At 37.4% G+C, this 15,000-nt stretch overlaps 1 protein-coding gene across 3 annotated transcripts in view; it reads left to right on the top strand.

The window, feature by feature from the left end:
• The first annotated feature begins 1,127 nt into the window (after positions 1–1,127).
• Positions 1,128–15,000, top strand: part of numb (NUMB endocytic adaptor protein) — a 49,650-nt gene continuing 35,777 nt past the window's right edge. Inside the window, exon 1 of one of the 3 annotated variants that reach the window (XM_055172811.2) lies at positions 1,128–1,345. The gene's annotated coding sequence lies outside the window, so the exon portion shown is untranslated. Of the gene's footprint in view, positions 1,346–1,430; positions 1,577–15,000 lie in introns of those variants that run through there. The other 2 variants (XM_055172813.2, XM_055172812.2) reach the window with 2 other exon arrangements.

Genomic DNA, 15,000 nt, shown 5'->3' with positions numbered 1-15,000 from the left:
AGCAGCGCTCCAACATCAGTAACACTTCAGGATTAGCAACATTCCAGAATCAGCAGCTCTCCAGGATCAGCTCATTCCAGGATCAGCAGCATTCCAGGATCAGCGGCATTCCAGGATCAGCAGCATTCCAGGATCAGCGGCATTCCAGGATCAGCAGCGCTCCAGCATCAGTAACACTTCAGGATTAGCAACATTCCAGAATCAGCAGCTCTCCACGATCAGGAGCACGGGATCAGCAGCACTGCAAAATCAGGATCAGCAGCGCTCAAGGATCAGCAGCATTCCAGGATCAGCAGCACTCCAGGAACACGGGCCCTCCCGGATCAGCACCATTCCTGGATCAGCTCATTCCACGATCAGCAGCATTCCAGGATGAGTTGCATTCCAGGATCAGCATCATTCCAGGATCAGCAGCACTCCAGGATCAGCTCATTCCAGGATCAGCAGCATTCCAGGATCAGCTCATTCCAGGATCAGCAGCATTCCATGATCAGCAGCATTCCAGGATCAGCTCATTCCAGGATCAGCAGTATTCCAGGATCAGCGGCAATCCAGAAACAACGGCATTCCAGGAACAACGGCACAATGACACTCCAGGATCAGCAGCACTCCATAGCTGTTATTTTAGTGCTGGGCAAAGATTAATCGCATACAAAATAAAAGTGATTTTTTTGCATAATATACGTGTGTGTGCTGTGTGTTATTATTATGTATATTTAACCACACACACTCATATTCATTTCAGAATTGTTTTATTTATAATTTTTTATTTATAAAGAATATATAAAAATATAAATAAATATATATACACATTGAAATGTTTTTTAAATACATACATGAATGTGTGTGTGTATTTATAATAATTACACTCAGTACACACTCATGTATTATGCCAAAAATCACATTTATTTTGTATGCGATTAATCGCGATTAATCTTTGCCCAGCACTAGATTAATCCATCAGTGGTTCACCCAGTCGATACAAATCCGTGTTATTTAAGCAATGACACCGTCTGCAAGTACTGTACACAGTAACTCTAGTCTAGTATGCTGTTATTGATTGTATGGTATCGTGAAAGCTCCTCCCAGGCCTCGCGCTGATGTTGTGAATGATTCATCAGAGCTCGTGTCACAGTGTGACGCCGCCCAGCGCGAGCTCAGGGCGGGCTGAGGGTGAGAACTCAACCCGGCGAGTATCGACACACACGGACAGGAGGGCAGGGGGAGTGCTCCAGACCGACCCGAACGAGTCTTTGGGAATACAATATTTCATTTTATTGATCGTGGTAATCTGTGAATTCCTCTAATCGGATACGAGCCGTTCATCTGAGTCGCTACTGAACAGGTGAGTCGATTCATCTTTACCTCCGCATATTTGAACTGACACTGTGGTGTTGATGATGATGATCACCACCGTAGTTATGATCGTTTTAATGATGATGATGATAATGACGAAGACTTTGTGTAATGATAATGATGTTGTTAGCCAGCTAGCGAGCTAACTGACGGTTTGACTTTGACTTCATAACGTAGCATCCGGCTGCTACGAGTCAGCTGCTAACGAGCCTCGTCTGAGGTAAAAACGAGCAAAAGTCTTGTTTGGTGTTGAGAAAGCTGTCTGAATGTGTGTTTTTGTCGATGGTTTACCTTTATTTAATATGATCGTAGGTTTGGACTATTTGCTGAAGAGTTGCTAGCTTAGTTAGCCGGTTAGCAGCTCACCTGCCACTGAAACACTTCATATACATTAAAAGTCAACTTTACTCATCTCTCCTATTACAATGAAGCCTAAAGTACGAATTTTCCTGTTAGGATTTGTCTCAAAGTTTTATTATTGGGTTGTTGATATTTTGTACTAAACTAAAGCCATACATGCAGTTAAACCTGGTAAAGAAACTAATCATTGACATTTTTAATAGTCTTGTTATTACTTCTCATGTTAATGCTTGGTGGAGGCTTATGGAGATAAGGTGATCCAAATGATAAACTTGATGTTTTTTAAGGTTGCTTATACCTGTACAGGTTAATTAATTGACCCTAAACGACCCTTGTATGTGTCTGTCACAGGTTAAAATGGTGGTTTAGAGTAGATCTGGTTGTTGGTGGTTATGTGTTAGATTACATAAGACTAATGTATGCCATACTAACTGGTCTGTCAACCTGTCATTATGGCTTCTTATCACACCTGATTTGAGTCTTGGACTCTGATCTCACCTGCTTAGAAACTATTGCAGTTTTGAATATGGAAATGAAGTATGATCTGCTCACAAAGTTTTAACACTTTAAATGTCTGCCATCTCTGAATTGTGTGCAGATTGACGGGAATATTTGCTTTGTGTGAGGTCAGAAAGCTTTTGTTGTAGGCTACATATTCACCTGGATTGGTATGAGGGTTTGGCTTTCCTACGAATTGCGATGGCATCCGGAAACAACTACCTGTATGTCCAGACAATGAGTCATTAAACTGAACACTTACGAGATAAAGTCATGGCTTATTTTCTTATAGATGCTAGATTTACGAGATAGAAATCAATAGGCTCTTATTATCTGTTTATTCAGGTAGGGTGCGTTCTTGCAGTACTAGTCTGTCTAACCTAACGGTTAATCATTATCTCATCCTAAACTCTGTACCCTGACTGGTATGCTTCATTTTGTTGATATGGTCAGAATCATGTTTTCATATGGCTGTGGTTGAGATCGATTGATTTTAAGACATCGATTAATCAATAAACTCAATTATAAAGACTTTGTGGTGTTTTTTTAAAAGCAAATGGACTCCCGGTTCTGTGTGGATGGTTAGGTCTTCCCTCCATTCATGTTATTTATTAGGACTGTGTCGACTCTGGTTGTCTGTTTTATGTCAGTGTTGTAGTGAGAGGTTGAATGGCTGTGTTTCTTCACAGGGCTGCTGTGTGTCCTGCTCTCTGACATCACATTCAATGTCAATTCATTCATGAAGTGTTATCGGTAAATCTGGCCATTAAAGTCGTGCACTGAAATGATGCTGGAGAATGTGCTCGGCCAGTGCTTTGCGACTCTCACTCATAAACGTCCATATGAGCTGTTTTATTTTAAAATGATATTGTCACTTTCTATTATTTCATACTTAAACATAGTTAAGAGTGATATTTTACATTAATACACTTTTTACCATCCAAAGATATTGAATCAAAAGCACTACAAGCTTATTTGAATGTAGTTAGATGTCAGAAGGAATTAAAATTTCTGTGCCGATACTGATATTTGATTGTTTTGACTTCTACCGATATTTTTGCTTTTTAATCCTTATTTCAAATGATTATGTATGTTCTGATGCACCAACATGAATTTTTTTTTGGGCCAATACAGATTTTAACAAAGGACTATTGGCCGATAACGATATATTGAACACTTGTATGCAATGCTATACAGTTGGCCTATTAGCTAGTTTATTTCTGCATCAAATTATTTTTACTGAACATGGATTGGATCTGTTTAACATTCAACTGACAAACATAATTAAAAGTAATATAAAATGCAGCGATTTTTGGCCTTTTTTCGAGATTTTGAAAAAAGCCTGGACCACAGATATTTTCCCGAAATACTCTAACCGCATGGCTAATGTGAATGAGTAATCTCTCACCTGATTAACTACATGATTTACTATTGAATTATTTTAATAATAATTATTTAAATTGATGGATTATGCACCACAGACATGCCTTCACGCAGTTAATTAATAAACAACCGGCATCTGCCTTTCTCGTGCTATTGCCGATATGCTGATGGTTTCAAATTCATCAAAATCGGCCGATACATCAGTGCATCACACTAGTATGTTGTGAAATCCTAGAAGTGCAGAAAGTATTTACATCATACTGATTTTATGTGCATTTTGAAGCATCGCATAAGAAATGAGTAATGGAAATGCCAAATTTCGAATAAAAATCCCTTAATTCGCAAAAAGTTTTACGCTTGCTTGCGGTGGTTTTTGACTTATGCCAAAAAGAGTAAATGCGAATAATGGGAGATGGAAAGTGTTTGCTGAATAAATTCTGATTTAGCGAACATTAAACCCACATGACTGATCGTCTTGCTGTATCAGCTGATAATGTCTTTATCATATATGGTGCTTGACGTCGTCGGGATGCCCTTGCTCCTTGTGCCTGGGGCCAAGGGCGTGGCAATCAAAGGGGCGGGGCGTATGCGTCTGCGTCATGAGGAAAATTAAAATATTTTAATAAAATAAATAAATAAAATATTTATTTTTTAAAACACTCAAATAAAACTTAATTTTGAAAAAACTATGACAAAAAATGAACACGTACTAGATTATTAATGAATTAAATGTTTTTACCTCTAACAGGAATAGCTGCGTGATGAAGTGAAACTAAAAGGTTAATAAACACAAACTGAAGCAGATGTCTGGCGAACGATGATAGATGAATTGTAAAAACTGATTATTTACCACTATTAATTACATTATCTTAAAGGAGTGTAATTACTGTAGCATGTAAATAATGCACATAAATAAAGTGAGCAAGAGCGCTCAACAATTATATCTAATCAACAGGCACGTGAAACCCTAGCAGGTTGCTCAAACAACAAAATCACCAGCTAACTTACTTTAAAATTAGAAGAACTATAGACTAATACAATAACAGCCTTAAATAAACCCAAAACATAAGTCAACTTCCAGTTTTCACTGACACGCGTATTATCAACTGGCTATCCTTCAAACATGACGGACCACTTCTTTAGCTCATTTCGGCCGTGTGAAGCGCGTCTGCGATATTCTCCAAGATGTTTTATTAACTGGCTAGTTAGCCTCCAGACAGTGATGGTCCGGACCACGTCTTTCTCCTTTCGGCTGTGTGGCGCGCGTCCCCGCATGCGGTGTCATGCGCGTACGCGCTATTCTTCGAGATGCACTTGACGGCCTTTTGCGCAGCGATTTTTATTTATTTATTGACAACCTAGTTAAGGCGGTAGGGTTACCAAGCTTAGGCATGCCACCTTAACTGAAATATGCTGCAGGAAACCCTGCTAAAGGGGGTCGTACACCGGACGAGAAGTGCCGCATCGCACCATGAATCTAAAAGCATAATATTTGACCCAAATAGTTAACGATTAACATAGGCTGCTAATATTTGGCATCTTGAAGTAGACTTTGTCTGACTAATCTCGTGCTATTTAATGTACACATCAGGTGTGCGATGCCTGTGACTTGTTTTAAACGTGACGCGGCACATCTTGTCCGGTGTGCGACCTCTTAATTTGTGTTTGTTTGTTTTCTGTTTTTGCACATTTTGAAAAGATTCGCTTTACGTTTCGATGGAAACCCAGCTATTGTCACCCAATTTACAAATAATTTCTGAAAATTGGCGATACCAATTATAGGCCGATACATCTGTGGATTCCTAAATACCTTTTAAAGTATTGATATTTCTAAATAGATCTCTTATTCAGATGGAAAAAGTAGCTATTTTTAAAACTTTCATGTTTTTAAGAAGCATATCTTTCCCAGAAATGAGCAGGTTTAAGGAAGCAATGCTGTTGGATAAAAAAGGGCAATTTTATATTTAACATCACTTCTTTAAGCAGCTGTCATTGCCAGATATTTCTTCAGTTTTCCACCTGCTACTGGAGTTTGGCCTGGTTACTTTACTGTTTTCTGTGTAGGTCTAATTGAAAGACTCTGTCATCACCACTTTACATAAAGCCTTATGAACAAGCAGAGTTATGTGAATCATAGTCTCAGGTCTGATGCTGATGAATGTTTATGCTAATGGAGACATTTGTATCTTTACAAATGCATCTGCACTCAGACCCTGAGCCTCATTTAACAGAAAAACATTGATGATGCTGTCTGGTGTTAATGAAAACTCTTGACTTTAATAGTGTGTCAAGACCTGACAGAAAAACTCACCCTAATCTGCGTGTGTCGTAACAGGAAAAATTAGCCAATCGTACACTTAACATTTAATCACTGTGACATTCCTGTGAAACGTATCATTGCTGACGTTTTGCATGCAACCGCTTTACAATGAGCTCTTGACATCACAACTCTGGTTAAGGGCTGCCCGGCCCATCGTACAGTGAGTTGGGTTCACCAAAAATAACAAGTCTGTCACCATTTATCTCCCTCGGGTCAAAAATATAGGCTATGAGTTATTTTATCCACAGAAGCAAACACAGTTTGTGCACTTTACAGATCTTCTCATGCCAAGTGTGTAAGGAAGAGCTGAATGTAAGTTGTTGTTTACTGAAAGTCTAGATTTACCGATGTCAGATGTCACTGGGTCACTCGAGTCTTGTAACCTGACCGAGCTTGAACATGTGAATGTGTTGGTAACTACGACAAACGGTGGGTAAAAAAAATAAGTGGGGGATACTTCTTGTGCTTTTCTCTTTTATAGCATGGTCTATAGAAAAGAGCAGCATCTAACATCTCCTGCTTTGAAACATTTGTTTGGCTTAATGTAAAAATTACTCACACAATATGGAAATGCTTGGTTATCAGGATAATAATAATGTCAAGCAAGACTGTTGCAGTAGATGGAGTCTAAGTCTTCATGCATTCGATCTGTTTATCACAGCCATGTGCTAATCTGTAACCTGTGACACGATGTGATACAATATCTTCTCAACAACCTGCACACGTAACGTCCTGTGGCAAGGTTCTGCTTGCGTTACCTTTTATAACACCGATGACTTTGACTCTGATTTCCTGTAACATATGTGGTCGGTCGGAGGGGGAAATCAGGTTCTAGTCTTCAGCCGAGCATCGCTAGACCTTTTCAAACATTCGCCTGTGCTTTGTGACTTGGCTTGGTGTCATAAGTTGCCTCAATCATAGCTGAGCCAAGGGAACTTGCTAAAGGCACCTTGCTGTCATGAAATCTGTTCTTTCTGGCCTGGAATTTGAATGCCGCCTGTCGCAGGAAGCTCAGATTGAATTGTGCAATTGTGTAGCACACGTCCTGTGTTGCATTCGCTTTACAACAGTTTTGATGTGACTGCTTTGAGTGTTGTTTTTGTAAGTAAGGTGAAGCCAGGACGTTTACGCTGAGAGCGCTGCTGTTTGCAGGTTGTAACATAAGTGTCATCATAGGTTATTTGTGTTTAGTCATCCTAATTTTTGTCAAACGTGCATTTTGAAAAGCAGCCCAAGCCTGAACCTGCTTTGTCAGCTATAGATGATTCAAACATGAACACACATAAGCAGAAGAACGTGTTATGCTGTGTGAGAGAAGCCTCCCTCAGATAAGATGAGAGTAATGTGATGTGCATTCCTTTCCCGAGGAGGAGGGGACGGCGACGGAGAGCTTTTCCTACGGCTCTCATCTGCCCTCGCGCATTCCGGCTTTATCAGTGGTTTGGGCCGGAGAGATGAATCACATCGGACAGTCTGTGTCTGTCCGAATCTCTCTCACTCACGTCAGTACTGCGGTAAACCTCAGATTCAGCAAGCGTTTCCACTGGACGGGTGATGTCACTTTTTATGTTGCTACGTAAACTTCTGCAAACAAACATGGGGCAAGTCGATCCTAGTCATCGTTCCTAGAAAACATAAAAAAACTTTAATTCAAGGAATAAAATCTAGGGATGCTGAATGACCCAGCCGAATACCAAGCAACAGAACTTTTTTTCATTTTCATAATTATTGTGCCAATTTACTTGCCACTGCATAATTTTTACTAAATTTATTAGAGCCCGACTGTCCGATAACTTGAGATTTTTGTTACTAAACTGCACAGTATGCACTGCAAACGCTTTATGAAATGCTACCTCTGACTAAGAACGCATTATTTTACACTTGTATAATCTTTTTTTATTTTGAAATTTTAAGAGCAAGAAACATATATTGAAATGTTTCCATTCAGATTTGTAAATCAACATGTATAAATTGCTGTTAGTTAATTAATGGGGAGATCATCGAGAATCGAAGTCGAATCAGACTGATAAAATGAATCGTTATATTAACCGATGCATCGAAAAAATAATCGCTAGGTTAATCATTTAAAAATAATCGTTTATCCCAGCCCTAGTGCCAAGAGAGGTCACATAAAGAAGACGTTTAGTCCTGAAAATGTAAATGTTTATTTTTTGTACATATTTCCTGTATTTTCTGTTTGTATCTTAATAAAATAGATTGAAAAAGAAATATAGATGGGCATTAAAACTTCTAAAACAACAAGTCTGGTGGTGGTGGCCTAAGACTTTTGCATAGTACTGTACGTAACGTTTTTCTGCGTTATCATTTTAGCTTTTCTTGTGTTCCCCTTGTGGCCGTTTGGTTTACTGTGAGTGACGTCGCTTCCATATACAAACACGCCCTATACTATAACCACACCCCCAACACTGTGATTGAGTTTGTGTGTAGGCATTGGAAACGCAAATGCAAAGAGGATTGTAATTTCATTTCAGATTTGGCAGGATCCGTACGTGATGCCAAAATAAGTGAAATAGCAAATGGTTAATTGAAATATGGTCGTAACTCGAAAGACATAGGAAATTCAATGGCAAATGGACTTTGATTTTCCATTTGAAATTTGGCATATATTGTACTTTCGCGAAACGTAAATGCAAATGGTTTGCATTTGTGTTTGAATTATGTCACAGTTTTTACTAGGGCTGTGATGATGCATCGCGTTTCCCATTAAAAATATCTGTCTGAAATCGATTCTGAATCGCAAGGCTACGATTCTGTGTTTCATGCACAACTTGTGCGTGTACCCTGGCTCTGTGATCAGTAGGAAGTCCTTATCATTCTAAAATCACTGAGTTTGAGTCGTTTATAATGTGCATTTAAAAAAGCAACACTCGTCAAAGACAATCATTCAAAATATTCTTTATTATCATGAAAATACCTGAAACAATCTAAAGAACAGCGATATAAATATGCTTTAGACATTTTCTGGATTAGCGTTTGTAATGGTACTCCTTCTGTGGAACAAATGGCGTTTCTGCACGAGAGCGCCCTCTGGATTTTGGGTGTGGCGGCATTTCACCATAATTTATTCATTGGGAAAACACGTATTTGCGCGATTAATTGTCACAGCCCTAGTTTTTACAGCCACAAGTAGGAAACGCAATTGCAAATACAAATTGCAATTCCTTTTTAATATTGTCCACAAATCATTTCATTCCTTTGCAGCCCTAGCGCTGGTTGCTATTTGATTGTGTTATCAGTAAAATGTATTCATTCTTTTTTAGTTACTTGGGACAAAGACCGAAAATGCGTTTTTTTGCTATTTTTCCAACCCGAATAATTTTGATTGCCGAACGTTTGGTGCATCCCTAATAAAATCATCACTCCTGACAAGAGATTCTTGTGAATACTTTTATTTCAATCAGACACAAAAATAAGCTGTAGTGCTGTACATCACATCATAGAAATAGAAATGGGATGTTTATTAAATGAATGTGCATTAAGTCAAGCTATATGACCTTGTTGCTGTCTTTTCTCAACTGTGCTGCAAGCTCAGTGAGGGATTTAAGTCTGTTTGAAGCCTTGCTTGAAGTCTTCCCTTGAGAAGCAAACCGAGTCTTATTTGAGTTTCATTCAGCGGCCTTTACTCTGATAGAGCTGCTGTTTATAAGAACGTTTATCTTCTAAGCTATCAAAGCACCTGTACAGTCTGTGCCAGTGGTTATTCATCTTTTTTTGCTTAGCTGTGATCTTCTCATGCAATACAGTCGCCATTGTCTTGGGCGACAGACAAAGAGTCATTTTAAATTAAAGGTATGAGCCTACAGACCTACAATTGGTTGAGTCGAGTGTCACTCGTGATTTAGTGATTCGGGTTGAATGTTAAATACGCCGGGACTCATCGAGCGGTTGAACTGGTTAAGCAGGTTGTGATGAAATTCCCTGCGCAGGTTTCAGGTAAAACACTGTGAGTCACGTAAGCTCCTGTTACTCAGTATTGTCTTTCAGACAGGAAGAACGTCTTACACCCTCAAGCTTCTCTTTATCTGATTTTATTGAATTTGATTTGTTCCCTTTATATTACCTGAATGCTTGGAGAAAGGAAACAATTAGATTACTTCTTACACAAAACCTGACTTTCTGAACCTGCACGTATTCAGTTCTTTCTTGGGTCAAATTTCACCCTGAAGTCAACAGGATTGATTTGCATTATATTATTTTCATTACAAATATTTATAAAATATTTTGTTTCTTGTAATGCAGTGTGTATTTTTACTGTATCACAATACAATCTTTGTAACACAATGGTTGTTTTAATTAAATAAGCAAAGCCGGTAAAACTGTAAAAAATACTTTACCGTTTCCCACATTACAGTAGCCTACTTAAAAAGGGAAAATATGACAAATCAAAACAATTTTACAGTAAACAACAGAGTTATTTGTCTTTCAGAAAAGAAAGATGTTTGTGTGAAATATGATCCAGACACATTCACTTGTGTGTGTAATCAGAAAAATTGCTTTCTTCATTTGAGTGAATGGCCCATTGTAATATGAAAGGATTAGGTGGCCTGCTGGTTTCAGGGAGGGAGGTTCATGCTGGATGTGTCTGTGATTTTAGTCACAGGTTTCAGATGTTTGTTGCTGGACTATCAGTCTGAATAAAACATGAGCGGAGGAGCTCCGGTTTCAGCAGACTTCCAATAACTTTATAGTTGACTCTTACAGGACCTGCACTATCACTTTCTGAATTAAAGATAACCTCTAAGTGATATCAAACTAAGGGTCACTGACTTTTGATATATTTTTACAGCGGATAACAGGAACAAGTTTTGTTATCTGGTGTCACCTTTCCTCACTTCAGTTTAGAGGACAAATAATTGTATGCCATTTAAAAGTTGTCAGACAAACTCCCTTTCTTGTTCAAGGATTTGCAATGATGCACCTAATAGCATGTGAACTTTAAAAAGCTTTTAGTCTGTGTATAGAGTAGGGCTGCAAAACAATTAATCGCGACTAATCGTTCGCAGAATAAAAGTTTTTGTTTACACACACACATATATACGCATGCATGTATAATAAGAATCTAAGGATTTATAATTATATATACTATTATTTTGCAAAAGATTATTTGTGATTAATTGTTTTGCAGCCCTAGTATAAAGCATGAAAGTTAGTAGTATGCAAAGTCTATGTAGAGTCTATACCATTTATATATGATGTGATCATGTTTTTCCTCACATTATTGCATTAACACCTGTTTTTTTCAAGCAATGTCATTGCGATCCATTTATGATATACCCAGTTCTGATATTGTTATTATGGCTACAAAATAAATAAACTTAGAGTTTCGTTGCAAAATTAGAGAATTTTTCAGAAATCTTGATTTTTGGTTTTGCTTTCCAATTAATATCAATTCAACTGCAGTTGGTTTGTTTTGATTTAAACCTTCATAACTTAAAAAATACAGCTAAAAAGCAACATAAAACAAAATAATAACATGATAACATAAACATGTTTTGACAAAAATGTTCGATTTGCAACAAAACTCTTCAAATAGCTTTTATATAAATCATTTTTACAATTATTTTGAAAAATATATATTTTATTATATTTTCTTATAATAAAATACCTTAACCAGCGAATACAATTTGTGTACAGTTACAGTATATTTAAATAGCAGCATGTCATTGGATATACAAGTGTTTGTGAGAGATTGCACAAGTTGTTTGTGTAGTGTATAATATACAAAAAAGTTTCAAGTATCACAAAGTTCAGAAGCAGCCGGTATATCACGGCAAATATTGGTTGAAGGTCTTTCAGCATCAGCCTGTTTTAGTTGCATTTTATATGGTGTGTGAACAGCATCAGCAAACAGTATTTGTGATATACTCATTAATTCCTTAAAATATAATGATAAAAGCAAAAATATTCAGACACATGAGAGTTTGTGTGTGTAAAAGATGATTCGCTCTTAAAGTCTGTGTCAGCTTTTTAAAGCATCAGAGTAAGGAAACTGGGTCAGTGTGCGTCATTTAGCAGCTATAAATTGAATCCACTTTCTCATTCGTCCCTGAAGGTATAAGGATCAACCAAAGCTTTCTGTCATTATATTTCATTAGAATTTTTGCATCCGGTTAGAAAGATTTTCAGGCGTTCTCAAAGTCATCTATTTATTTTTGTGTATGTGTGTATCCAGTATGATATAATCATATATTGGCATGATTTACGTTTCAGGAACATATCATTATCTCATTTTTCATGGACGTGGTGTTTAGAGGCATTTGCATGTGAGCTCCTCAATTTAGTTCTTTTCAATTTTAATGTTGAGATGTTGAACAGGAACTGTCCTGTCTTATGTTAAAAGATGTGCAATAACTTCCGATTAATTCACATGAAGTCGTGAGTGTCATAGTGGATGTGTACAGACCTGCATGACACAGATAACAGTGATGGGCCATAAACATGCATTCACTTTCATTTAGATATGCAAATGTTTTTGTCTTTCAGAGCTTTTTAATCTGACTCATAAATGCTTTATCTGTTCTTCCATGTATCCATCTCTGTCCCCACAATAGTAGCGTAATGGTTGGCAAGGCCCATAATGACATTTTAGCCTGCCAGACAAAAAAGTGGTCATTGAGAAATTTGACTGGTAAACATTTCCATCTATCAGCCGGTCTGATTTCTTTCCCTTTGGCACTTGAAAAAGCTTGGATACGCACAAGATCCCTTATAAAGTGGTATGAAAAATTGGACTGGTAGCCCAGCCCAGAGGTTGTAAAATTGGATCTTGTTAGGGCTGATTTTTCACAAAAATCTTACACTGTAAAAAATATCTGTAGAAATTACATTATTACTGGGTATTACTGGGAACTAGCTGCCAGTAACTTAATGTAGATTTTACATTTATGTTACTTACTGGCAACAGTTTGTTCAAAGTTAAATGAACATGAAACATTTTCAGTCTTTATCTTCTACAGTAAGTTACTAGCAACCAGCTGTTGGATTTCCTGGTTTCTTTCCTGTAATAATTATGCTTTGCATAAAGAAGATATTTGTGAACAAAAAGCACCTTTTGCATAGACAGTTGCACTATTTTCAGCTTCGTTCTCGAGAGTTACTTGAAAAAAGAATAAAGCGGACTTGAGCTGTGATCCAGTGAACATGAGACTGTTGCCTTCAAAGATCGTCTGTTCTCTTGATCTTTAACACAGCACACATTCACAGGTGACTGCACACAGAGGCACAATTTGTTAATGTGAAGTGTCACTTGGTTTCTTTGGATTTGTGTGGATTTAGCTGATCATTAGTGGAATTAACACAGATGAAGACATGACAGACCCACTGAGAGCCTCTCTGAGTCTCTCTCTCTTTTTCTCTCTTTCAATTTAAAGTACTTTATTCATTGTGTTTAGTTATAATAATATTGCCAAAGCATTGTACATAAAACGGGTAATGACAAAAAAAGATTCAAAACATTACATAATAAATATTAAGAAAACATAAGAAAGATGAAAATTGAGATGCAGCAATATGAATAATTTCCACCGATAGCCGATTATTCATACTGATACTGATAGTTTAGTGGTTATATTAACTTGCATTAACTAAATTCTAAAGTTTAACTTATCTGAATGTTATTCATTTATTTAATGACAATTAATATTGAACATTAAACGAGTGATTTTTTTACATTTTCTATACACAGAGCTCAAATTTATTGCATTTTCCTGTTCTCCTTTTTATTGACGGAATATATCGGCCATGTCTACTGGCTGGATGCACCGATATATCAACCAATTATCGGCTTTGGCTGGCAAAAGCAATTTTTCTCACCAGTTATCGTTCGATATCGATTATTGATCGATATATTGCCACAGTTCTAGGTGAAAATGTGCTAAATGTGTAGATGGATTGGGTTTGATTTTGTACTTTTGAAGGCAGTGGTTTCGTTTGTTTCTAAGGATGATGAACAATACATTTGGCAGCTGATGGGTGACTGTTTTTGATTCCCTTTTGAAAAGCTGGAAAATTGTGGCATGAGGTTGAAGATTTCTTTTCTCTCTCGCTTCTTTATATTTACCACATTTACTCTCCCTTGCTTTCTGTATTGTGGAGTTTAAATCGATCTGACAGCAGATGTCTCATGAGCATTATTACTAAACTGCAGGAATCATTCTCTGTCAGACAGTCAGTAGATCATGTTGGTTATTCAACAAGTAGAGTAAGAATAGAAAAGATTTATTTGTATATGACTTGCAAATGAACACATTTTCCTTATACATTGCTGTTGAATCTAGCTGGCATAAGTAAGGGAAAACAATGGTTGTTATCACAGAAATAAACCCTGACAATGTGATCTGCGAAGTATCACACTGTCAGGGCTTATTTCACAATAACAACCGGCTGCCTGTACATTATCCCGCTTATAACACGGCTATTTACCTCTGAAGCCATTGAAACACAAACAACAGTGCTAAATGCACACGCTGTTTCTGTGTGAGTGGAGCGCGCAAGCTGCATTTCCGCTGCTCATTAAGCTCATGAACGTTTTGCTGGTTTTTGGCCTTAAATACACATATGTATCCTCATAAACACAACGATTTAGGTCTTAAGTGAAAGTAAACAGTTAAAAAAGCTAACGCACGTGTAACAGTATATTGGGTCCGGAGTGACTTTGGTGTTAAGGGGGAAGTTACCAAATTTTTCTCCTGTCTGTCACTCATGCTAATCAAACAGCATTGAGAGAAAATCTCACTGCTCTTGACTTGACTGCTCTTGACACTTTCTAACCTTTAATCAGATATATAATTATTTATTATCCTAATTTCATCACTGACTGATTATCTTCAGTGAGCTTGAGTTTTATTTGTTTTGTGCTTTCTTTTTTATGCTTGTATAAGTTTTTTATAGTGATGCACCGATGTATCGGCCGCCGATATTTATCGGCCGATTTTTGATGAATTTGAAACCATCAGCATATGGGCAATAGCACGAGAAAGGCCGATACCGATTGTTTATTAATTAACCACATAAAGGCAATGATTGCATGTCTGTTGTTCAATTAAAATTATTTAATGTTCTGT

Source organism: Misgurnus anguillicaudatus, chromosome 7 (assembly GCF_027580225.2).
Source record: "Misgurnus anguillicaudatus chromosome 7, ASM2758022v2, whole genome shotgun sequence".
Taxonomy (NCBI): domain Eukaryota; kingdom Metazoa; phylum Chordata; class Actinopteri; order Cypriniformes; family Cobitidae; genus Misgurnus; species Misgurnus anguillicaudatus.
The sequence above is the reverse complement of the archived record's forward strand: the minus strand, read 5'-3'. Positions and strand labels throughout refer to the sequence as shown.